This window comes from Bos taurus, unplaced genomic scaffold (assembly GCF_002263795.3).
Source record: "Bos taurus isolate L1 Dominette 01449 registration number 42190680 breed Hereford unplaced genomic scaffold, ARS-UCD2.0 Leftover_ScbfJmS_792, whole genome shotgun sequence".
In the NCBI taxonomy this organism is placed as follows: Eukaryota; Metazoa; Chordata; class Mammalia; order Artiodactyla; family Bovidae; genus Bos; species Bos taurus.
This window is the reverse complement of record NW_020192089.1, coordinates 39,831-66,554: the sequence shown is the minus strand read 5'-3', so window position 1 is coordinate 66,554 and position 26,724 is coordinate 39,831. Positions and strand designations below refer to the sequence as shown.

The 26,724-nt window shown below is 48.7% G+C and overlaps 1 long non-coding RNA gene across 1 annotated transcript; it reads left to right on the top strand.

Annotated features, from left to right (window-relative positions):
• Positions 1–8,385: 8,385 nt before the first annotated feature.
• On the top strand, positions 8,386–26,179 carry LOC112445759 (uncharacterized). Its single transcript, XR_003033774.2, has 2 exons — positions 8,386–24,869; positions 25,782–26,179. It is a non-coding gene; the product is annotated as an uncharacterized lncRNA (long non-coding RNA).
• Positions 26,180–26,724: the final 545 nt, after the last annotated feature.

The window sequence follows — 26,724 nt, the reverse complement described above, 5'->3', positions numbered from 1 at the left end:
ACGGAGACGCCGGCGGGCGGCGGGGGCTCGGGGCGGGGTGGGCGGAGAGAGGGGGCACCAGTGACATCCCAGGAACCCCCGGCCCCCGGCCCCCCGAAAGAGGGGGGCGGGAGGGAGGGAGGGAGAAAAGGAGGGAGGGAGGGAGGGAGGGACCGGCAAAGCGAAACCAGGCAAGCGCTGCTGGGAGAACAAAGCAGGACTTTCGAAAGCAGACACGGACACAGACACACAAGCCTAGGAGTAAGAAAGGAAAAGAAGGAGACACTCGGACCCCCAAGAAGAGAAAACAAAACTCAACCTGGGTAGAGACACCGTGACAAAGTCCAGAGACGACACACACAAGCATGCGCGGGTGGGTGGGGAAAGTGCACTTGAGGTCAGGAGAACATGGATTTCAACACCACTGGCCACAAACAGCGGAAAGGCGGACGGCCTGGGAGGTCTGGGGTGGCAGGGCTGCGGGGGGGTGGGGGGTTGGGGGGTTGCGGGGAGGGTGTGGGGGGGTGGTATTGAGGGGCGTGCTGGTGAGGAGGACGGAGTCCATAGGGATCCACTAAATAAACCCCGGGTCCCATGACAACAGCCAACTCAATGAATAAATAACTTTTTCACGTAGCTTAGAAACGAAATGAAACAAAACCACCAGGCAGGAAAGTCAACTCGTGGAACTGTCCTGGCAGCTTAAAAGTCAGAGAGAGAGAGGAGAGGGAGAGGGAGAGGGAGAGGGAGAGGGAGAATGCATACACATGTGCATATACACGTGTACATATGCATACGCACACGTATTCGCATCTATATATACGTGCACGCATGCGTATAAACACACACGTATGAAGGGCATGCTCACGTACACGCACGTGTATAAACACACACGTACGAAGGGCCATGCTCACATACACGCACGTGTCTGTGTGCGCACGTGTATGCCTAGGCGTTTCTAGGGTGCGTGTATGCTTGCGTATATATACGCATACAGAGGCATCTATACACATACGTACACGGATAGACACAGGCGTGAACACACATGCTCACATGTGCAGAGACGTCGGGATACATAGGCACACACACACACATACACGCGGACGTGTCAACGCATCTAGACGCACGTATAGTGTGTATACGTGTGATGTCTGCGCACAGGTGTGGATGCACGTCTATGCGTACCCGTACGTGCATGCTTGCATAGACACACATATCTGCGTGTGTATGTGCACACGTGTATGTACACACGTATACATACGTACGGACGCATACGCAGACGCCTACAGAGAGCGTATGTACGTCCACACAGACGCACGCGTGAATCTGTGCCTACGTACACACGTGTGTATATATACGTAGACGTGCACGCATGTACGTATGTACAGGTGCCCGTGTGCATCTAGAGTGCCTATACACAGATCGATGTGCATAGATGCACACACATGTATACGCATACGCAAACGCGCGTGTGTATACGTACATGTACATGTGCATCAGTGTATATGTGCATCTATACCCATGTGTCTGCGTGGATGTCTACGTGCGCGCGTGTGTGGTGTGCGTATCTATAGGTGTACATTCGTACGTATAAATACTCACAGACACACACGTACATACCCGGGCGGAAACACACATCCGTGTGTGTGTGTGTCTGTCTGTCTGTCTGTCTGTCCGTCCGTCCGTCCGTCCGGGGAAAGCACAAGCATATTGCAAAAGGGGCTTTTCTGTCCAACACCGATCAAGGCGTCAGACACCTCAACCTCCAAAAGGGAAACAACCCCCGATGAGCGAAGTGGGCAGGAGGCCCGAACAGACCCCTTCCTTCCAAAGAAAGGTGGAACAGGCAGACACCCAGAAGCACAAGGTAGAACACACATCCACGGCAGGGCTGGGCTGGGCTGGGCTGAGCTGGGGCTCCTGGGGGTGGGGGCGGGCTCACGGAAGCACCCCACCCCGGGGCGTTTCCCTGGACAATGATCCTTCTCATTCGGAGGGGAAAGGCCCAGGAGCCGGGAATCGCAATCACGACAGCAAGTTCGAACCATCAGAGGACAGTGGCTCCTGATGGATCGAACGCGTTTTTTCTGCAGCTGAGAAAACTGTGGGCGGACTCAGAGAGATCAGATCTCATCCCCTGGCGCCTCACAGACAGAGAAACCACATCCCTAGGGAAAAGAGTCCTGCGATGTACACTCCCCCAAAGATTCCCCCATTCGACCCAACCCAGCAACTCCACAGGGTGCCCACGGAGGGAAGGGACAAAGAAGATACGGATGTGTGCATGTGTGGGATCGACCCCTATACCTAGGTCGACTTCCGTACACACATCATGATAGAACTCTGTCTGTGTGCCTATGCCTGGATCTATTCACGTGCACGCGTGCTCACGCGCATGCAGACACACACACACACACACACACACACACAGAGGAATGGGACTCAACCACCAGAAGGGAATGAAATCTCACAGTCTGCAGGAACCTGGAGAGACCTTTAGAGAGTATTATGCTACATGAAATACCTCAGATCAGTCGTTTCCATGCAGAACCTACCAAACCATACACGGTGAACAGAACAGAACCAAACAGAAACAGGCTCAGACATACTACAAAGGAACACACGGGGGGGGGGGGGGGGGCTGGCCAGAGGAGGGAGGGGCGGGGGAGGGAGAACGGTGCAGGGCGGCGGGGGTGGGGGGGGCGGGGGGCGGGGGTGAGGAGAGAATGAGTGAGTGCCCCTGGCGAGGGAGACAGACAAAGCGGTGCAACCTTCCACTTATGAAATACATGAGTCACGGGCACGTCATGACACCAAATGTCATTTGCCGTGACACCAAGTGGTGACGGACACTCACTAACTAGATGTATCCTGGTGATGGCTGTGTCATGTGCTACACTAAAACATCGTCTGTAGAGCTGAAAATTAAAGGGGGAACGACCCCCCCCCAAAAAAAAAGGAAAGGAAGAAGGAAGGAAGGAAAGAAGGCAAAAGTAAACGTTGGCAGTCAGTTAGACGTCCATTTAAGAAGAGTGGGACTTGTGTGGGGGGGTGGGGGGGAGAAACTAGGGTGAGGAGGAGGAGGAGGAGGAGGAGGAGGAGGAGGAGAAAGAAAAGGACCCGATTGCCTTGAGGGGGAGGAGGAGATGAAAGATCCCAAGAGTGGACAGGACGGTCAGGTGAGTGCCATAGGGAAAGGAAACGAAGCCAAGCAACCGAACACACTCCCAACGGTGGTTTTGTTCAGTCCAAGATCAAGATGGGGACAGCACGGTGTCCTCCAGCACACAGCGACACACAGGCCTCACTCGGCAGGGGGAGTTGGGGATAACCCTGAACGCCGAAGCGGACAAAAGAAGCCGTCACGTTCATCCATGGCTGAAAAGTACCATGGTCCCACGACATTCCAAACTCCTCTCAAACCATTGAAAGACTCTCTCCCTCACTCGCCGTTCAAAATGTAGAGAACAGGAAAGGAGCGAAACGATGGTGGGTGGCTGGCTGGCTGGCTGGATTTCCGTGATGGTGTGATTAGGGAACACATGGACAGAAAAGCATCCGATTCACTTGTGTAAAGAATCTCTCTTGCCTTCTCGGCCTGGTGTCTTTCCTCTGTCTGGATGATTCCCTTCCCCCACCCCACCCCCCGACTCCCAGCTTGAAGATCAGCCTCCAAAACGAAGCCCTTTGTGCTCTCCAGGTCCCGAAGCCACGATCTTCTTCCGAAGGGGAACGTTTTCATCCACGTCATCGCCCTGAGACAGCTTCAGCCTGTCCCTCCCCTCCCCCACCCCCCCCCCGACCCCCCCCCCCTCTCCCTCCTGCTCCTCTTCCCCCTCCTCTGAACTGTCGAGCTCCCCTCGCGCTGGCCTCTCACCCCACACGGTGGCAGTGTTGGCCTAGGTATGCTCAGGTGTCTCCTAACCGCATCCGAGTGGACTTCCACTGTTTCTCAGCTGCGTCGTTCAGGGACCATGTTTTTCCTGGCCTTTTCCGCGGGTGGGGGAGACCCGGACAGGCCGGGGCCAGGCGGGGTGGGGGAGCCTGCGTGTGGGGGGAAGGGTGGGGGCAGAAGAGGAGGAGGAGGAGGAGGAGGAACAGGAACACAGCTCCCCAGCGCCAGTGTGTGCCTGCGGCCTGGAAAAGAGATCACGCACCAGGCTGGCTCCGAAAAGGGGATCGGTCAGGAGACCGGGCACGTTTGTGCTTCGCAGAGTCCCTGCAGATCGAACAGGCAGTGGCAAGTTTGGGGCTTCCCACACTTAGAACTGTTCACCCATCGTGGACACAGGCGTCTGGCACACCGGGGGTTAGGCTCTCGGTGCGATCGATGTCCACAAGCCGTAGCCACTGAAACGTGTGCACCCTGGAGCCGCCGCCGCCGTGCAGAGGGAGATCTCATCCGGCTCCACGGGTCCTTCCCGTGAGTAGGCCGGGATCTCAGGAAGCACAGACATCCAGAGCATTGAGTGAACCTGACCGTCACGCTTTCCGAATCCAAGTGAACCAGAAGGGAGGGTCCCTCACGTGTGGGTTTGTCTTTCCATCGGAGGCATCCTCTCTTGGAGCCGATTAGGGTGCCGCGGGCCCCGTGGAGCAGAGAGGACAGAGAGTTCCCTTCGGTCCCCTGCTCCTCCCACGGGCGCGCACGGGCACGCTCCCCAACGGTCCTAGGAACATCCTGCCCCAGAGGAGCGTGCCGGCCGGCCACAGCCCACCTACAACGGAGGCGTCCGTGTCCGTCCGTGTCCGTCATCCTCGTCCAGAGTCCCCCGTCTGCCTGCCCTCGCCTTCACGCCTGGCACTGTCCGTCCATTCTGTAGGTTCATCTCGAACCTGCCCGGAGCCCGGCGGCATCTTCCCGGATCAGGGATCGATCGAAAACACCCTGTCCCCTGCCTCATCGGCAGGTGGATTCTTCACCACTGGACCACCAGGCAGGGAAGTCCCTTCACAGCCTTCTAAACTCATCTACCCCGAAACAGTCCACGTCGTCCTCCAACTCATTGGACCATCACGACTGAAATGAAGGAAAATATGTTCGTTCGAGAATGTCTTCACTCCTCAGTGCTTCTTGCTTTAGAACCACCAAGGCATCTCTCTCTCTCTCTCTCTCTCTCTCTCTCTCTCTCACACACACACACACACACACACGAACAGAGGTGGGCTCATAGTCCAAAAGAAACCAACGTTTGTGTGTATCCATCCCACTTGCTGTGGCTGTCGTGCCGTCGCTCATCAAAGAAGCTGATCTGATACGGAATCCGATGTCTTCTTCTCTAGGACACGTCGAGAGGCAGCAAGCGTGCCGGTTTGTGAGCACCGAAGGTCAACCCGGCATGATGGAGCCCGGCCAGGTGTGTGCTCAGAGGCCCATCTAGATTCGAACTCCAGTTCCCGGAGGGGAGCGGTGGGAACAGGAGTGTGGACTGCGAGTCCAATCCTCACCTTACAAAAAGGCAAAATCATCCCCTTCCTCCCTTATCGGCGTCTGCACGGCTCCTCCTGGACTCAGGGATCCCATCGAAAGGACGTCCAGGTTGTGTCCTTCTCCCTGGCCCGATCGTTTCGAACCTCTCCAGGAAAAAGCGGTGACGTCAAGAGATCCGTCTTGAGTTCGGGACTGGGGCTTCCCCGGGGGCCCCGTGGTCAACGATCCCGTGCCCATGCAGGAGACGTGGGTTTCGCCCCCGGTCCGGGAAGAGCCCACACGCTACCCATACGCCTCGGTGATGGAGTCTGTGCTCTAGATCCTGGCCGCTGCGAGTGTTGAGCCCACACCCAGCAGCCACTGAAGCCCACGTGCCCCGGCGCCCCTGCCCCCCAAGAGGAACCACAGCCACGAGAAGCCCAGACACACGACCGTAGAGCGACCCCCTCTCTCCACAGAGAGAGAACAGCTTGCACGGCCACGAAGACACAGCACGCCCCCACAGACATCAAATACGTCCAATGATCGTCGAGCGAGACGGCCTGCCTGAGATCGGACGCGATCGGCCAATACCTAGTCCCGTCACTCGGGAAGCTCCCTGAATCTTCTGTCGATACACATAAAGAAACCCTAGCTCACTGTGCCATGGGCAGCGAGGGGAGCTCTCCGTACAGTGCTGAGAGCACCGTGGAGACGTGACCCGTGGGCACCGTGAGCATGACTGTTCTCACGAAGTCCCTCACAGTCCGGGCCCTGGAGATCGGCCCACGCGGACCTGCAGGCGATGGACGGCCATCCCTCTCGGCTCCCTGCGCGCTCACGGGTCCAGGTGTGCCGTGCCCCCAGCATCCGCTCGCATCTTCTGGGCCTGTCTCCCCCGTGCTGCTCCACTGACTTGGAATCCTTCTCCCCTCTCGTCTCGTCTGACACGTTTTCTTTCCTGTTCGACCATGTCTGGCTCCCCGGGCACCACTTCCCGTCGTTCTTCTCGTCTCACCGCCCTCGTCTCGTGGAAATCATTCTCTGTGTCTCCGCTCTGTTCCCTAAGAACTCTGTCATCCCTCCACTCATCTGGGGATCGACTGGCACCTAGGCAACCCCGGTCCGTGACAACCGTGGTTCCGTGTCTATCGAATGACATGCCGACCGCAGGGGGCTCGTGGACGCGTACGAGCTGTGGAAAGCTGGCACCGGGGAATCATCCCGCGGACACACCCTCCGGTTCCACGGTGCTCACGGGAGCGTTTGGGTCGTCGTCGTCGTCACCGTATTCCCTAAGACGTACGCAGTCGCATGGATTCAAACGGCGTCTATTGGAAAAGAACGGATCGTTCCCCGGATCACCGGAGAAGGCCACGGCAACCCACTCCAGTCCTCTCGCCTGGAAACTCCCATGGGCGGAGGAGCCCGGTAGGCCGCCGTCCACGGGGTCGGGAAGAGTCGAACACGACCGAGCGACTTCCCTTTCCCTTTTCCCTTCCACGCATTGGAGAAGGCCGTGGCAACCCACTCCAGTGTTCTCGCCTGGAGAATCCCAGGGACGGGGGGAGCCTGGCGGGCTGCCGTCTATGGGGTCGCACAGAGTCGGACACGACGGAAGCGACTTAACGGCAGCCGCAGCAGCAGCAACTGGATCACCTCAGAAGGACTTAGAAACGAGTCTCGGTGGAGAAAGGATGGATCCTGCCAACCATCTCACTTCTGGGTAGACCTCGAAAGAAAATAAAACCTGAAACTCGCAGAGAGAGGCCTGCACTCCCAGGTCCATCGCAGCATCCATTCACAAGAGTCAAGATGGGGAACCAGCCCAAGTGTCCATCAAGGGAAGACTAGATCAAGAAGATACACGATCCAGGTAGAGATCGATCGATAGGTAGATCTAGGTGTCCCAGGTAGCCCCAGGAATGAACACAGTCTTACATCGTGATCGCATGGATGGGACTTAGGGAGTGATGCCCAATGAAGAAGTCAGGTAGAGAAAGAAAAAGAGTTTCTCCTGTCACTGACATGCCATGCAAGGCCACCTAAAACAATGAAAACGATCATCACAGAGCGGCTGGGGGAGGGAGACATGGGAAGATGCCGATGTAACGGCGGGGCGGGGGGGGGGGAACTTCACGGATAAGGTACATATATACTGTCTACATCACAAAGAGCACGGTGATTCTAAAGAATAGTATTGGTATTATCGTCGTCTCATATTCGGAGGAGGCAACGGCACCCCACTCCAGTCCTCTTGCCCAGAAAATCCCGTGGACAGAGGAGCCCGGTAGGCCGCAGTCCACGTTGTCGCACAGAGTCGGACACGACGGAGTGACTTCCCTTCCCGTTTTCCCTTTCACGCCTTGGAGAAGGACATGGCAACCCACCGCAGTGTTCTTGCCTGGAGAACCCCAGGGACGGGGGTGCCCGGCGGGCTACCGTCTACGGGGTCGCACAGATTCGGACACGATGGAAGCGACTCAGCAGCAGCAGCAGCAGCAGCAGCATTATCATATTCGAAAGTCGCCATGACCGTGGACATGACGCATTCACTTCCCATACAATGGAAGAAGGACATGGCAACCCACTCCAGTAGTCTTGCCTGGAAAATTCCATGGACGGAGGAGCCTGGTAGGCTACAGTCCGTGGGGTTGCAAAGAGTCCAACACGACTGAGTGACTTCACTTTCTTTCGCATACAGTCATGACATGTATGGGTTGTGATCAAGCTATGAGCTACCGCTTGGGTGGTCATGAATGATTCTTTTGCAACAGACAGGTGCATCAAGTCACCATTCTGTACACGTTAGAACAGAGGATGTTGTATGTCCTTAACGAAGAACATTCTATTTCAATACACCGGGACATGAAACACATAACATCACCTAGTTTTATTATCTTTCAATGAATGGTCAGTATTGGCTGCACACCAAAAAAAAAAAAGGAAAGAAAGAAAAAAGAAAAGAAAGCTTTATTGTGGGGGGGGGGGGGGGGGGGAGGGTCTTAGATATTGCCATGCAGGGACACAGATTTCAATAAAACCCAGGGAATGTTCCACAGGAAAGAGTCAGGGGCCTAGAAAGCTGAACCTCGTGAGGTTGTCAAGCCAGCTGAGAGCAATTAGGATTTGCTGTCATGCAACAAAGGACATGTTTCTTCTTCCAGGGTAGACGGTCACAAGGTATTTAGGGAAAGGGGAGGGTGTGAGAGGTATCTTGAATTTCGGGAACACTGTTTCCTTAGATGATCTGGAGGCCTCTGGGACCCAGTCAGTGCTCCAAGTGTACATTCCATCCAGACTGAGACACACGGACCTCTTCCTCGATGGCCTCCCCTCTCTATTTGGGGGAGCTCTCTCGGCCATGCTGATTCCACTTGGATGTGTCTTTCCCACGTCATTCCCACTGCATTCAAAGATATCCTTCCATCGTTTTCTAAAGAGACCCGGTGTATGTATCTTTTGAGAGATGATGAGCATCAGACACGATCCCTCTCCGTGGCGTGGTTTCGGGCACGACACACCAATACAGGGGACACATACATTCCACGTCCCTCTCGGCCATCGAGAAAGGCCGTGTACGGCACGTGATGCCACGGGACCGGTGAGGTCCTCGGGTTCAGCCCTCCCTCGACTTGGCTGTGGTCTTTGGTTTTATTCTGTTCCGTGTGTGCTTTCTGACCCACGTGATCTCTCCGGATAGGGCACCCCATCCAAGCTCAAACCCATCGAGTCTGTGTGACTCCTATTCACGCATCAGGTGGGGATATCGACGCCCTCCACGTGGATCCATAACAATCGCCGTTCTGGGTTCAGGAGGATCCTGTTGTGTGTTCTGGGCGCGCTACGTGCTGTCCGTGTGAACTGTGGAATGAGGTTCGTGACATTGAACAGGAGACAGGAATCAAGACCATCCCCATGGAAAAGAAATGCCACAAAGCAAAATGGCTGTCTGGGGAGGCCTTACACATAGCTGTGAGAAGAAGAGAAGCGAAAACAGAGGAGAAAAGGAAAGATACACACATCTGAATGCAGAGTTCCAAAGAATAGCAAGAAGAGATAAGAAAGCCTTCTTCAGCGATCAATGCAAAGACATAGAGGAAAAGCACAGAATGGGATAGACTAGGGATCTCTTCCAGAAACTCAGAGATACCAAAGGAACATTTCATGCAAAGATGGGCTCGATACAGGACAGAAATGGTATGGACCCAACAGAAGCAGAAGATATTCAGAAGAGATGGCAAGAATACACAGAAGAACCTTACAAAAAAGATCTTCACGACCCAGATAATCACGATGGTGTGATCCCTGACCTAGAGCCAGACATCCTGGAATGTGAAGTCAAGTGGGCCTTAGAAAGCATCACTACGAACAAAGCTAGTGGAGGTGATGGAATGCCAGTGGAGCGCTTCCAAATCCTGAAAGATGATGCGGTGAAAGTGCTGCACTCAATATGCCAGCACATTTGGAAAACTCAGCAGTGGCCACAGGACTGGAAAAGGTCCGTTTTCATTCCGATCCCAAAGAAAGGCAATGCCAAAGAATGCTCACACGACCGCACACTTGCACTCATCTCACACGCTAGTAAAGTCATGCTCAAAATTCTCCAAGCCAGGCTTCAGCAATATGTGCACCGTGAACTTCCTGATGTTCAAGCTGGTTTTCGAAAAGGCAGAGGAACCAGAGATCGATTGCCAACCTCTGCTGGATCATGGAAAAAGCAAGAGAGTTCCAGAAAAGCATCTATTTCTGCTTTATTGACTATGCCAAAGCCTTTGACGGTGTGGATCACAGTAAACTGTGGAAAATTCTGGAAGAGATGGGAATACCAGACCACCTGACCTGCCTCTTGAGAAATCTGTATGCAGGTCAGGAAGCAACAGTTCGAACTGGACATGGAACCACAGACTGGTTCCAAATAGGAAAAGGAGCTCGTCAAGGCTGTCTATCGTCACCCTGTGTGTTTAACTTATACGCAGAGAACATCATGAGAAACGCTGGACTGGAAGACACACAAGCTGGAATCAAGATTGCCGGGAGAACTATCAATCACCTCAGATATGCAGATGACACCACCCTTATGGCAGAAAGTGAAGAGGAACTCAAGAGCCTCTTGATGACAGTGAAAGAGGAGAGTGAAAAAGTGGGCTTAAAGCTCCACATTCAGAAAACGAAGATCACAGCATCCGGTCCCATCACTTCATGGGAAATAGATGGGGAACCAGTGGACACGGTGTCAGACTTTATTTTTCTGGGCTCCAAAATCACTGCAGATGGTGACTGCAGCCATGAACTTAAAAGACGCTTACTCCTTGGAAGGAAAGTGATGACCCACCTAGATAGCATATTCCAAAGCAGAGACATTCCTTTGCCAACAAAGGTTCGTCCAGTCAAGGCTACGGTTTTTCCTGTGGTCATGTATGGATGTGAGCGTTGGACCGTGAAGAAGGCTGAGCGCCGAAAGAATGGATGCTTTTGAACTTGGTGGTGTTGGAGAAGACTCCTGAGGGTCCCTTGGACCGCAAGGAGATCCAACCAGTCCATTCTGAAGGCGACCAACCCAGGGATTTCTTCGGAAGGACTGATGCTAAAGCTGAAACTCCAGTCCTTTGGCCACCTCATGCGAAGAGTTGACTCATTGGAAAAGACTCTGATGCTGGGAGGGATTGGGGGCAGGAGGAGAAGGGGACGACAGAGGAGGAGATGGCTGGATGGCATCACTGACTCCATGGACGTGAGTCTCAGTGAACTCCGGGAGTTGGTGATGGACAGGGAGGCCTGGCGTGCCGCGCTTCATGGGGTCGCCAAGAGTCGGACACGACTGAGCGACTGATCTGATCTGATCTGATCTGATGTGCTGTCCGTGATCTCACGTGCCTTTCGGGCATGGGTGATGGAGACGGACACCAAGCGGCAGGGCGGCCATCTGGCATCTCGGCCTAGAGCGGTTTCACAAGTTCAGTCTAATTGGGAAGTCTGAAATACAGATGGTATATTTCATGTTCTCTAATAACCTCAGATTTACATCCATGAAATGATGAAAATACAGAACCTTCCAAAAATAATGGATAGTATTTTATTTAGATAATACTACATATGAAAATGATTCACATATCTTTAAAAATAGCACTTTCATGTTTTTCCATTATGGTCTCTTCCAGATGTTGCAGATGACCTTGATTAAAAATGCAAAGTCATGTGCCTGAAGCATGGTGAACATACCAAAATGTCAGTTTAAATAAAAATTTATTGCAGGGCTAGACAGAGATGATGGGTGGCACATGCCCAAAATACATGGAACTTCTTGCAGCATTTCATCCAAGCATTTTTCTAGGCAATGTGCGAGAGTGGCCTGGTTAGCTGTTGCAAACCTCTTGGTTTGGGAATAATTTATTCTTGAAGTTTCCACATATGTCAGGTCATGGTATTCCTGTAAACCTCCAACAAGATAAATATTGTTCTCTATTCTGCAAATTTCTATTAGCATATGAATGGAAATATATTAGACTCAAAAGTCTGAGCCTTGACAACGGGCGTATCCTGTATATCTCAGGCTATAGGCAATATACATAAATTGAAGAAATCAGGGATAAAGTATAAAGGTTAAACTTAAAGAAACAGACCTAATGCGGGGTCAGATTTATTATTCCTTGCTGCAGCCTCAAGGTAAATGCTGGGGGTGCCCAGCCCATTCTTGGGAAGATTCAGTGTTTATTTGAACTGTGTCCAGCAATGCAGCTTCTCCTCTACTGGAGTTGAAACTGAGATTTAGTTCTTGCAGCTACTTAGTTCTATTTCAGAACATCTATCAGGAAGGATCTTAATAGTGTTTTTGTCATGTCCCTGAAAATATACTAGAGAACATTCAGTGCAGTTCTCATAGCCAGAGACTGGGAAAATTAAGGAGGCACTAGAAATTATACCTTTAGTTATATAGTATCTTTCCTGGAAAATAAGATGCTCTTAAACCCGAATTGTGTCAAACAGTAGCATGGATAAGAATTGCATTATCCACAAGTTTCAGTAAAGCTGGCTTTCCCTCTCCTTTATTATATACATTGTTAACAAAATTTTAGAACTGGACACTTGATTGCAACAAAGAGGCATTCTATTTGGAGTTTATTGGACTGCAGCCAGGAGAGGAGCAGAGCTGACTGGTTCAGGCTGCTCCTATGCCTTTCGTCACACTTGATCTTGGATGTAGGGGTAGGTTGTGTCTGCAACAACCACTAGATTTGTCTGGAAACACTGAATCCTCTGGTCATTGACTTTGTTCCCAGGACTGTCTCAGGAGGTGACAATGATTTCCCATGGGGGAATCTGTGTCAGAGGCTTACCAACCATACTTTCTACGTGGTTCATGGAAAGCTCACCTGTCAAGTGTCAACTCACCATCCATATGAGAGTCAGCACCAACATGCCCAGCAGAGCTGAGAGTCAGGAGGGGCTTGCATGGAAAGATATTTGTGTGCTTGGTCCTGGTCATGGTTATAGACAGAAAGTATCAAGGAGGAATAACTCCCAGAATAAGTAGGCTTGCCCTGAGTGCAAAATAGTGAGAAGAGGTCTCACACTTGGTGGGTGGGTCAGAGCTTTAGCCACAGGAGAGTGAAAAGGAAAGGCCTGGGAAAGAGCCGTGGGGCAGGGGACAGTCTGACCCCAGCACCAGCGGTGAAGGACAAGACGCACCTTGAAAGAAAGTGCTGTTTGTGGTAAAAGCACAGTGTGCTGCTAAAGATGAGGCTTGTGGAACCCAAATAGTAAAGAGGAGCCAGAAACAGTCCAGGAGGGATGAGAATGCTGTGTGCTGAGGACCTGCACTTCACCAAGCCCACAGCAAAGGGTGCTCTAGAGATTAAAACCAAGTCACTTGTGCACTCAGCCACCTGCTCATCTACAAGGCCAACAGGTACATGGTGGGTGAGGTGCATTTACAGCACTAACATTTCCAGCCACCACACAGCTGATACATGCTTTGAAAGAGCCAACAATGAGCTGATAGCTTTTTCTGGACCTGTCTATAACCAAAGATACTGCTGGGTACTGTGGATCTGGACTCCTGCATCGCGTATGCATTAACCCATCAAAAAAGTACTGTTCATGCTACCTCTCAGGCCAGCAATGACACTTGAACTGTAACCTGCTCACAAAGTGCTCAGAGATTCATGGATTTGAATCGAGAGATTCCACCTGGTCATCTACCCTCACGATTCATTCCCGCTCTTACCACTACCATTATACCCGTCACACATGCGCCAGTTCACCTGCGTTCACTTGCACCTGTGGGGATGGAGTTAGCTTCAGCACATGGATACTTAGATATTTCATGGTAGTATGCCAGGTACTCACATTATATATCAGATGTTGGCCTAATTTGATAATAAGAGAGCTCAGGCCTCAAGCATAACTTCAGGCAGAATTTCCCTCTCACAGCAATAGCTCAGACGACCTGGCAGCCCAAGAAACTGAGCGACACCACGAGCAGCGAGACAGCTGTGGGCTCCCTCCACGGGGAGGCTTCCTGCCGAGCCCTCCTCAGGGTGGTTACCCGGCCTGTGGGCACCAGCCGAGGGGAGGGGAGGGGGGCGCCCGGAGACCAGCCCTGCTACAGGCAGTCTCCCGGGAGCCCTCATCCTGCTCTGGACACTCGCTCCCGGGGCGCCCGGAGACCAGCCCTGCTACAGTCAGTCTCCCGGGAGCCCTCATCCTGCTCTGGACACTCGCTCCCAGGCACGGGCTCTCACTTCAGCTTTCGGGTGGACCCCAGGCCCTTCTTCAGAGAAGTTCCTCCAGATGAATCCCCAGCCACCACTGGACCTCATTCGACATGGCTGGACTTCCCTTCCCTTCTGAAGCTCGGCTCCATTTCTTTCTTCACAAAACTTTCAGATCAGATCAGTCGCTCAGTCGTGTCCGACTCTTTGCGACCCCATGAATCGCAGCTCGCCAGGCCTCCCTGTCCATCACCAACTCCCGGAGTTCACTCAGACTCACGTCCATCGAGTCAGTGATGCCATCCAGCCATCTCATCCTCTGTCGTCCCCTTCTCCTCCTGCCCCCAATCCCTCCCAGCATCAGAGTCTTTTCCAATGAGTCAACTCTTCGCATGAGGTGGCCAAAGGACTGGAGTTTCAGCTTTAGCATCATTCCTTCCAAAGAAATCCCAGGGCTGATCTCCTTCAGAATGGACTGGTTGGATCTCCTTGCAGTCCAAGGGACTCTCAAGAGTCTTCTCCAACACCACAGATCAAAAGCATCAATTCTTTGGTGCTCAGCCTTCTTCACAGTCCAACGCTCACATCCATACACAACCACAGGTAAAACCATAGCCTTGACTAGCCGGACCTTTGTTGGCAAAGTAATGTCTCTGCTTTTGAATATGCTATCTAGGTTGGTCATCACTTTCCTTCCAAGGAGTAAGCGTCTTTTAAGTTCATGGCTGCAGTCACCATCTGCAGTGATTTTGGAGCCCAGAAAAATAAAGTCTGACACTGTTTCCACTGTTTCCCCATCTATTTCCCATGAAGTGATGGGACCGGATGCCATGATCTTTGTTTTCTGAATGTTGAGCTTTAAGCCAACTTTTTCACTCTCCACCTTCACCTTCATCAAGAAGCTTTTTAGTTCCTCTTCACTTTCTGCCAAAAGGGTGGTGTCATCTGCGTATCTGAGGTGATTGATATTTCTCCCAGCAATCTTGGTTCCAGCTTGTGCTTCCTCAGCTCTGCCTTTCTCATGATGTACTCTGCATATAAGTTAAATAAGCAGAGTGACAATATACAGCCTTGACGTACTCCTTTTCCTATTTGTAAGCAGTCCATTGTTTCATGTCTGGTTGTAACTGTTGCTTCTTGAGCTGCATACAGATTTCTGGCCATGTCCAGTACAGCAGATGAGAAAGACCTGAAATGGGGGCGGGGGGTGGGGGGTGGGTAATGAAAAGATAAACACATATAATTTGGCAAGCGGGGAGTCAGGGGGCCCTCCTGCTCTCCATGGCAGGAAGACAAAATGGCTCCTTTTAGCCGCACTTTTATTGGTAGAAGTCACATGAGACAATTAGGGAATAGCTACACTGGTGGGTTTGATTAGCACAGGCTCTGCTGTTAACCAGGAATATCTTGCTTTGTCTCCCTGGAGATGGACGCAGGGCAGGCAGTGAAGCAGAGCAGGGAGCACACCCCGCCCTAAGGATGTCCATCTGCATGCCTGCTAGGACGGCCCTGGGGCAGGTTCTGGCCTCTGCTCCTCCAGGCCGCAACAGTTTCTCAGCGGGCATGTCAGGGGGTCTGGTTTTCCCATCTCTTGAGGAACGTTGCACAGTTTGCTGTGATCCACACAAAGGCTCTGGTGTAGTCTATAAAGCAGAAGTGGATGTTTTTCTGGAACTCTTGCTTTTTGAGAGAGATACTGGCAATTGGATCTCTGGTTCCTCTGCCTTTTCTAAATCCAGCTTGAACATCTGGTAATTCTAGGTTCATGTACTGCTGAAGCCTGGCTTGGAGAATTTTGAGCATTACTTTGCTATGGTGTGAGATGAGTGCAACTGTGTGGTAGTTTGAACATTCTTGGGTATTACCTTTCTTTAAAGATAACTGTCAACTCAGAATGCTATTTATAATATATGTGGAAGAAATATGATATTCCTAATAAATAGCATCTAAAAATCTGTAATAGAGTGAACATCCTTGCAGAAAAATTGGCAAGATAAACTGGAAAGTTGAAATAAAAAATACAGTAAGTAAAAAGTTAAAAAGAGAAAACTATCTATACAAATTAAGACTGGGACATAATTTCCTATTCATATTTAGACACAAAAAATTTTAATATAATATCACACCAATTAGCAAAGACTGTGGCTTTCATCCATGCAGAGCTATGCACTACGCCTTTTCCATGCTTGCCCCTCCCCCTTACCCAGCTGACACCCCGAGATCTGAAGTTGCACTTCCTGTGGGTGCAGGGTCACTTCCCTGGAGGGTTGCAAGGATGGTGTGGATTCCTCTGAGGACTCGAGCCCTGATTAGCTCTGGGATGGATCTCGGCACCCTGAACAAGCTACCACATGGTGGACAGGAGCTGGAATAACAGCTCTGCACAGGGCTGAGGATTGAAAGGTGGCTTCTCTCCCTCCAGGAGACACGGTAGGTAGTGGTGACTTGGTGATGAACTGTGCTCAACTAGTAATGCTGCTCACAACTAATGGGTGCCCTGCATGTGGCAGGACAGGGGGCATGTGGACAGAGCAGCCTCATGCACTGCTGGCTGCTCAGGACACCAACATGAAGGCACTGTGCATGCATGGAGGCTGGGCATCCTGGGCGGGACCTGATTCCTTCACACCTTGGGCAGCTCTTCATAGTTTGTGTTCTGTGTTGCTTTTGTTTTGAGTTTTCCGATATCTGTCATGTGTCTAGTACAGTTGGTTTTTTAATGTTGGTTTCTAAGAAGGGTCAGTTCCATTATTGCTCTCTAGAACATGTCATGGTTTCCTGCATCCCAAGGGTCAAATTCTGACCACAGCCTGTGTTAAGGGCCTGCAAGCTAGTAAGGGTTTTCATAATTTTAAATTAAAAAAAAAATTATTTCATGAGGCATAAGAATTATATGACAGTCAGATCTCAGTGTCTATAAATAAAATATCTTTGGCTCACAGCCATGCTCCTTGATTTATCTTTTATCTGTGGCTGTTTTTCTCCTACAATAACAAAAATAAGTATATGCAACACAGGTCGTGTGGTAAAATCTTAAATATTTACTATTTGCCTTTTAGAAAATGTTGTCAGCCCTGACTAAAGAACTAGTAGTATTTTCTTAACACTATATGATTAGAGATTTATTAAATAAGCAGCTAATTTTTTAGTGAATTTTACCACTTAATTTATTTGAAATAAACCTTTTTGGGTAAATATAAAGCTGGTTACATTACTCTCAGTAATCTTCGTTAAAATCAAAGCTAAGACACCAGAATTACAATTATTCTTGTGCTGGGGATGGAATCTACCTGTTGCCTTCTTTCATCTAAGAAAAAATTGTTACCAAAAGAGTATGTGGGGTCCGGCTGCTCACCACTCAAAAGCCAACAAACAGGCCAGTTTGGTGAAAAGGAAAGTTTGCTCTATTTCAAGATCTGGCAATTGGGGGCGGGGGGCAGACATTTGTCTAAAGGCTGACACACAAGTCCCCCACCCCCAACACACACACACCCCAGCAGGCAGGGGACAACAGCTTTTATAGACAGAGCACAGTCATCTCTGACAGTCATCTTCAAATTGGCCAACAGTGGTCTGAGCAGGAACATCTTAGTTGTTTTAGGGTTAACCTTCAGTCCCTCTATTTCTTTGCATTGATCGCTGAGGAAGGCTTTCTTATGTCTCCTTGCTATTCTTTGGAACTCTGCATTCAAATGGGTATATCTTTCCTTTTCTCCTTTGCTTTTCATTTCTCTTCTTTTCGCAGCTATTTGTAAGGCCTCCTCAGACAGCCATTTTGCTTTTCTGCATTTCTTTTTCTTGGAGACGGTCTTGATTCCTGTCTCCTGTACAATGTCATTAACCTTCATCCATAGTTCATCAGGCACTTTGTCTATCAGATCTCGTCCCTTAAATCTATTTCTCACTTCCACTATATAGTAATAAGGGATTTGATTTAGGTCATACCTGAATGGTCTAGTGGTTTTCCCCACTTCCTTCAATTTAAGTCTGAATTTGGCAATAAGGAGTTCATATTCTGAGCCACGGTCCACTCCCAGTCTTGTTTTTGCTGACGGAGCTTTTCCATCTTTGGCTGCAAAGAATATAATCAATCTGATTTCGGTGTTGACCATCTGGTGATGTCGATGTGTAGAGTCTTCTCTTGTGTTGTTGGAAGAGGGTGTTTGCTATGACCAGTGCATTCTCTTGGCAGAACTCTATGAGTCTTTGCCCTGCTTCAGTCTGTACTCCAAGGCCAAATTTGCCTGTCACTCCAAGTGTTTCCTGAATTCCTACTTTTGCATTCCAGTCCCCTATAATGAAAAGGACATCTTTTGGGGGTGTTAGTTCTAAAAGGTCTTGTAGGTCTTCATAGAACTGTTCAACTTCAGCTTCTTCAGCATTACTGGTCAGGGCATAGACTTGGATTACTGTGATATTTAATGGTTTGCCTTGGAAACGAACAGAGATCATTCTGTCATTTTTGAGATTGCATCCAAGTACTGCATTTCAGACTTTTTTGTTGACCATGATGGCTACTCCTGCCCACAGGAGTAGATATAGTGGTCATCTGAGTTAAATTCACCCATTCCAGTCCATCTTAGTTCGCTGATTCCTAGAATGTCGACGTTCACTCTTGCCATCTCCTGTCTGACCACTTCCAATGTCCTTGATTCATGGACCTGCCATTCCAGGTTCCTATGAGATACTGCTCTTTACAGCATCGGACCTTGCTTCTATCACTGGTCCCATCCACAACTGAGTGTTGTTTTGGCTTTGGCTCCATCCCTTCATTCTTTCTGGAGTTATTTCCCCACTGATCTCCAGTAGCATATTGGGCACCTACCGACCTGGGGAGTTCATCTTTCAGTGTCCTATCTTTTTGCCTTTTCATACAGTTCATGGGGTTCTCAAGGCAAGAATACTGAAGTGATTAATGCAAAGAAATAGAGGAAAACAATAGAATGGGAAAGACTAGAGATCTCAAGAAAATTAAAGATACCAAGGGAACATTCATGCAATGATGGGCTCAATAATTGACAGAAATGGTATGGACATAACAGAAGCAGAAGATATTAAGAGGTGGCAAGAATACACAGGAGAACTGTACCAAAAAAAGGTCTTCATGACCCAGATAATCACAATGGTGTGATCACTCACACTCATCTAGAGCCAGACATCCTGAAATGTGAAGTCAAGTGGGCCTTAGAAAGCATCACTATGAACAAAGCTAGTGGAGGTGATGGAATTCCAGTTAAGCTATTTCAAATCCTGAAAGATGATGCTGTGAAAGTGCTGCACTCAATATGTCAGCAAATTTGAAAAATTCAGCAGTGGCCACAGGACTGGAAAAGGTCTGTTTTCATTCCCATCCCAAAGAAAGGCAATGCCAAAGAATCCTCAAACTACTGAACAATTGCACTCATCTCACACGCTAGGTAAAGTAATGCTCAACATTCTCCAAGTCAGGCTTCAGCAATACATGAACCATGAACTTCCAGATGTTCAAGCTGGTTTTAGAAAAGGCAGAGGAACCAGAGATCAAATTGCCAAGACCTGCTGGATCATTGAAAAAGCAAGAGAGTTTCAGGAAAACATCTATTTCTGCTTTATTGACTATGCAAAAGCCTTTGACTTTGTGGATCACAATACACCGTGGAAAATTCTGAAGGAGATGGGAATACCAGACCACCTGACCTGCCTCTTGAGAAACCAGTATGCAGGTCAGGAAGCAACAGTTAGAACTGGACATGGAACAACAGACTGGTTCCAAATAGGAAAAGGAGTACGTCAAGGCTGTATACTGTCACTCTGCTTATTTAACTTATATGCAGAGTACATCATGAGAAATGCTGGGCTCGAGGAAGCACAAGCTGGAACCAAGATTGCCGGGGGGAAACATCAATAACCTCAGATATGCAGATGACACCACCCTTATGGCAAAAAGTGAAGAGGAACTAAAGAGCCTCTTGATGACAGTGAATGGAGAAGGCAATGGCACCCCACTCCAGTACTGTTGCCTAGAAAATCCCATGGACGGAGGAGCCTGGTGGGCTGCAGTCCATGGGGTCGCTAAGAGCCGGACACGACTGAGAAACTTCACTTCCACTTTTCACTTTCATGCATTGGAGAAGGAAATGGCAACCCACTCCAGTGTTCTTGCCTGGAGAATCCCAGGGATGGGGGAGCCTGGTGGGCTGCCATCTATGGGGTCGCACAGAGTCAGACACGACTGAAGTGACTTAGCAGTAGCAGCAGCAGATGACAGTGAAGGAGGAGAGTGGAAAAGCTGGCTTAAAGCTCAACATTCACAAATCTGAAATCATGGCATCTTTTCCAATCACTTCATGGCAAATAGATGGGGAAACACAGTGGAAACAGTGGCTGACTTTATTTTTGGGGGGCTCCAAAATCATTGCAGATGATGATTGCAGCCATGAAATTAAAAGACACACCTTGGAAGGAAAATTATTACCAACGTAGACAGCATATTAAAAAGCAGAGACAGTACTCTGTCAACAAAGATCCATCTAGTCAAGGCTATGATTTTTCCAGTAGTCATGTATGGATGTGAGAGTTAGAACATAAAGAAAGCTGAGCGCTGAAGAATTGGTGCTTTTGAAGTGTGGTGTTGGAGAAGACTCTTGAGAGTCCCTTGGACTGCAAGGAGATCCAACCAGTCCATCCTAAAGGAGATCAGTCCTGGGTTTTCATTGGAAGGACTGATGTTGAAGCTGAAACTCCGATACTTTGGCCACCTGATGCGAAGAGCTGACTCATTTGAAAAGACCCTGGTGCTAGGAAAGATTGAGGGCAGGAGGAGAAGGGGACGACAGAGGATGAGATGGTTGGCTGGCATCACTGAGTCAATGGACATGGGTTTGGGTAGACTCTGGCAGTTGGTGATGGATAGTGAGGCCTGGCGTGCTGTGGTGCATGGGGTCACAAAGAGTTGGACACGACAGAGCGACAGAACTGAACCTTCAGTTCCAGGGTCCATCTGTTCCCATTTCTTTGCAGCTGATTCTCGGAATTGTGGAATCTCATATCTTGGATATAGTCTGGTCATCATGCAGTTAATTTCTCCACCTGATGGTCTAGTATCTGTAAGACAGCTCACAGGACGTGGCTCAGAATATTTATCTATAGCCCTTGAGAAAGAATTAAAGATCCTTGACTGTGCTTAATGACTACATTATTACTATTTAGTCTCCTTTGGCTGTTTTCCTTTGCTTCAGCGTTTCTCACTTCTCTGGTTAAACTTATTTTTTGATTAAACTTTTTCCATAGACAAAAGGCAGGCAAAGGGCATGGTGGGTGGCAGCAGGGTGGGGCGGGGGTGGGGGGAGAGGCGAGCTGAGGGGCAAGGACCATAGGGCCTGCTCCGTTTGAATCTTCCCTTTGCTTTGATGGCTCAGACGGTAAAGCGTCTGTTTGCAATGCAGGAGACCCGGGTTCGATCCCTGGGTTGGGAAGATCCCCTGGAGAAGGAAATGGCAGCCCACTCCAGTATTCTTGCCTGGAAAATCCCATGGACCGCGGAGCCTGGTAGGCTACCGTCCATGGGGTCGAAAAGAGTCGGACACGACTGAGCGACTTCGCTTTCACTTTGCTTTGATACTCCTCAATCTTGAGGAGGGACCAGTACAGAGCAAGAAAGATAATACACTTTCATAGTACCCAAATATTTAAAAATTACTAGATTTATTACAATGAGGATAATAATCAAAATGCCTCTTTGTATTATTGTCTTAGTGATTAAAGCAGATGTACAGTGAATGTTAAATAGGCCACAAACAGGCTGTTTTGGTTAACCTAAAGTTTGTATTAAATGATGTATAGGCCAAAATGACTTCCCCATGCCTCAATATATGAAAATCTCTTCCATCGTTTCCCCTTTTAGTTGTAATTCCTTCCATAGGGAGCACTGATAATCAATACATTTTCCAACGTTGCCAGAGCGGCTCTCTGGCCTGCTCTAGTCGATCCATGTCCCTTGGTGCTAGGCCTCTTTTTTGTTTATATATTTGCCCAGTTGTCCAGTGGGAAGAAACTAATCAGACATCACGAACAGGCTCAGAGTTATGTTAATGGGGGAATGTTTTATAGGCCATATGTTTTATCGTCTATCCCCAGTCGTCACACAAACCATACACACGTGCTTTAAGCAGCAAACTTAGAGCCAGCAGTGCTGCACACCATGAGTAGCTATACTTTGCGACAACTTCACTGGACAACTTTTCCATCCTGTACATTAGGGTCAAAACTAGAAACCAAACAAGTACTTTCCATTAGAAGTCTCTGTTACCAAAGTCAGATCAATATTCCAGGAGAACTTTGTTTTCTTAACAGAGAAAAAGAACAAATTCAGTCTTGCATCAGTTTACTGTTAATAACAAAATTTATATATCTAATTAAATTCAGTCTAACATTAATCCTGACAACATACAAAAATCTTTTCTCTAAGTTTCTTTTTCACAAACCTTTTATTTTTTAGATCCAAACAGATTTGTCCTGTATTTCTTCGTCAAAAAACAAAGAACTGTAGGAAAAAACTATCATTTTTCTTCAACAAAAATATCTTCTCTTCCACAACAACACATATCCTACTTGTTTTACACACAGAAATCTTTCCCTTATTATTTTTACATATCACAATTTTTACTCCTTGAAGCCTTAATGAAACTAAGTGAGTCAAATATTATACCAGCATTTTTTGATTGGCAAACTCAAGAACATACTCTATAACCCCTAAAAACATACATGCTTTTCATAGCATAATTTTTCTTCAGTAGTACAACATACAGGTTTAATAAACCAAAACATCTTTAATTTCCCTCTAGTCTTACAAGACAAAAGGAAGTAAATTTAGATTTCTTTGACTTGTAAGTGACCATATTTTTAAGGACAATTAAATAGAGCTTCTTTACAAATTAACCTCAGCAATATAATACAAAGACAAACACACGTGCTGAGACACACAAACATTCAGACAGAGATCTCATTCTTTCATCTTTTTACATTTTATGAATCAGCCATTGCAATTAAACTAATCAGTTTATGGATAATAGAATAGCCGAATTTACATACTTATTCTTGAAAGGCTTCTTTCCTTTTTCTTTTTTTTTTTTTAGCTTGAAGTTTTACCCAATTAACCAAAGACCAAAGTCACAGGCAAAGTGGACTGTGTTTGTATTTCAAGGACTTGATAAGAGTTAACTTCAAGCTTTCTCCTAGGCATATTTTTGTTTTCTCAGGAGCCAGGAAAACTGTTTTATCAAGCTAGCTTTCCCTAACTGCATATACAAAAAGAATCAGTTTTTGTGACTTTCAAGAGTTTCATCTTAACCAATTTTCCCTGAAGCTTAAAAAATAATGTTGCCATTTTTTTGTTGCTCAGTCATTCAGTTGTGTCCGACTCTTTGTGACCCCACAGACTGCAGCACGCCCGGATTCCCTGTCCTTCACTATCTGCTGCTGCCATACGTTATTCAAAATAATAATAATAATAATAGTCATCTTTCTTTGTCTTAGTTATAATTTTGTAGCTAAAATTTTGCTTAATTGCGCCCTAATGAGTTGTCATTTTGCATAAGGCAGCAAGAATACCAATCACGCAAATGGAATACAGTCTCACACACTGAGTGACAGATGAGTCACAAACCCTCTCCGAGGGTGACCAGTACAGAGTCCCAAAGGAACATTTCCCTGACACAAACAGTCCTCACGGGTAGTTATGTTACGGAATTCACAAGCCCATGTGCCAGGCACACAGTGAGGCCTATCAATTCTAAACATTATAATGAGCTTGGAACAGAGAAAGTCTTACTACACATCCATACAAGGAGATGGGTCGCTCATGCCCTAAGATGGGTCGCTCATGCCCTAAGAACTCCAACATTAATGAAACCTTTCAGCAAGCCCCCTTAAAAGCAAAAATTGAGGGATGGGTGTGGTTAGTTGTTGCAGACTTCTCGGGGTCAGAACGTTTGTTTCTGAGGTCTGGTAATGATGTTCCTGTAAGTCTCTACAGATGAATGTTACTCTCTGTCCTGACAAGCAAGGGCAAGGTCCCAAGGCACACCTTTCACCGTCCAAGGTCCCAGTCCTGGTTGAGAGGAAGCAGATCTCAGTTGGCAGCTCCTTCAGGTCCAGGTTTCCAAGGCCTGCTCTGCTATCATCCCTGAGGGAGCCAGGCACCCAACTCAACTGACCCTCAGTCTCCTCAGCTGCCCAAATGGGGAGACCCGGTCCCACAAACTGTGACTCATACGGACGGCCACTGCTATTAGGTCACAGAGACAGGGGTGAGGGAGAGGTTCACCGCTGCCTCAAGGGCTGGACCAAGGCCAGTGGAGGCCTTGTGAGGCCTCTGGAGCCCTGCGGGATGGAGCCCCAGTCTGTTCCCTGGGCCCTCCACTCACCCACGGACCGAAGGCTGGGGAATCTGGAGGGCCTCCCGGAGAAGGCCTGAGTCTGCCTCTTACCTCACTCTCCACTGGGTGACCAGGACCCCACTGACCCCTGGCTGAATCGCTTCCCCAGTGGTCCCTCACTGACAGTTACCAGTAGGCAGGGCCCGCTGTGGTGCTGACCAATAGTTGAGCAGGACAACTAACACTCGTCAACAGTTGGTTGCTTCTGGGTGGGGCCGACTGAGGCGCCGACCAATGGCTGCGCAAGACCTGTTGCCTAGTAACAGGGAGCAGCATAATGAGACAGCGCAATGGCCACCTGCTGAGGGCTGCAGCCATCCTGCTCTGTTAGCCAGGAGTCAGAACCAACTGGTAAAAATGCCTAAATAGCAGTCCGTGCTCACAAATGATCCTCAACATCAGACACACATCAGAACCAACTGGCAGGAATGCCCACATAGCACTAACACTCACACATGGGAAGGTCGCTGTGTGCACACCAGTGCGCAGTGGACTTACCCACTCGTGGAGCTTGTCAGCTCCTCCTAGATGCAAGTTTCCATTCCGCCAATGAAAAGCACAAGTTGGCAGCCAGTGCCAAGAAGGGGAGAAACAGAGAGGATTCTCAAAACAAATGGTTTTGATAGCTGCTAGGAACACGTCCCATATCCCCTACTAGGGGCTAGCTAACCACAAGCAGGCTCATACACTGTCATGGCCATAGATCTCCCCTAGAAAACCCAGGTAAGCCAGGTGCCATGAAAGCACAGGAGCCAGCAGCAGGCAGCCCCGTCCTGGGGGCCAAAATCTGTTACAAAAAGACCGAGTGTGGGGTCTGGTTGCTCGCCCTTCAAAAGCCAATAAACAGGCCAGGTGATTCCGCTCCTGCACTTCCTGCTGCTGTTACATGGGCCACACATGAGCCCCGTATCTGGTCATTCAACTTGTGATTCCACTCCTGCACTTCCTGCTGCTGTGATGTGGGCCGCACATGAGCCTCGTATCTGGTCATTCACCCTGTGATTCCACTCCTGCACTTCCTGCTGCTGTGACGTGGGCCGCACATGAGCCAGTTCACCTGCTTTAATGTGCACACATGGGAAGGAGGTCACTCTCAGTACACGGAAACTAGATATTTAATGGTAATTATACCAGAGGTTCCAAATGTCATCTCGGGCACTGAAATAATTGATTTTTTTTTTTTCTTCAGAAAGTGGCTCTGGGGCCAAGAGTACCTACTCCACTTTCCCTGACTTTCCTTGATTCTTCATATTTTTTTAACAGAAAATAAATCTAAGAAGGAGCAGCTACAGTGCAGAACAGTGAAGCAACACCAAAGGACAATGTAACCCCCCAGTGTCGCAGGATTTTGGCATCTCCCCTTGGATGACCGTCACCACTGTCCTCTCTCAGTCAGACAGGCACTGGGGGCTCTTCTTTCAATAACCCAATTCCTCCTGAGTATCAAAGGTCCCCTCACCTGTTTGCACGAACGTTGCAAGTGCTCTGCCAGGTTAATAAGGAATTGTTCACAGAGGGCTGTCTACCTATGGCTCAGCAGCATCTCTAGCAGAAATATGGACCCTGCATGACTCATATCTGGATCTCCATCTCAGGCCCATCAACTCAGACTCTTCCATCTAGAATAAATTCTAAAAATAAAAATTGTTCCCATGACATCATCTCCTCAGTAAACTTCTGTGCTTGTCCAAAGGCCTTCTCTCATATTTAGTTGTTAAGACACCCTCTTCATTTTTTTCTGAAAGATAATGATAAAGGAAATGTTGACATGTTAAGATATGGAAAAGTCATTTTGACTTATACATGGAGTGAACTTGACTTTAATGCAACTACTATGTGTGCCTTATAGGCCTATGAGCAAACCATGCTTTCACCCAGCAGTCTTAATTTTACCTCAGTGCTAAAATGGATGTTTTGCTCAACAAAGAACATGCAATTGATCTAAACAGGGAGCCCAACTCTTTCCCTAAGTAAGTGTTTTGCAGGTTTAACTTATAAAATGGATGCGCTCTCTCTGCTCATCTTTCTCTCGGCATCTAAGAAAAGTATCTGGGTAAAGAGTGGATCTTTGGAGGGTAGACTTACAAATGGATCTCTAAGGGCAGTGCTTTTCCATGAATCAATACATTTACCCCTGCTGTTCTAACAGAACCTAGAAATGGGACTTTCCAAGTCTGCAATGATCTTCTAACTTTTTGGTTCCAAG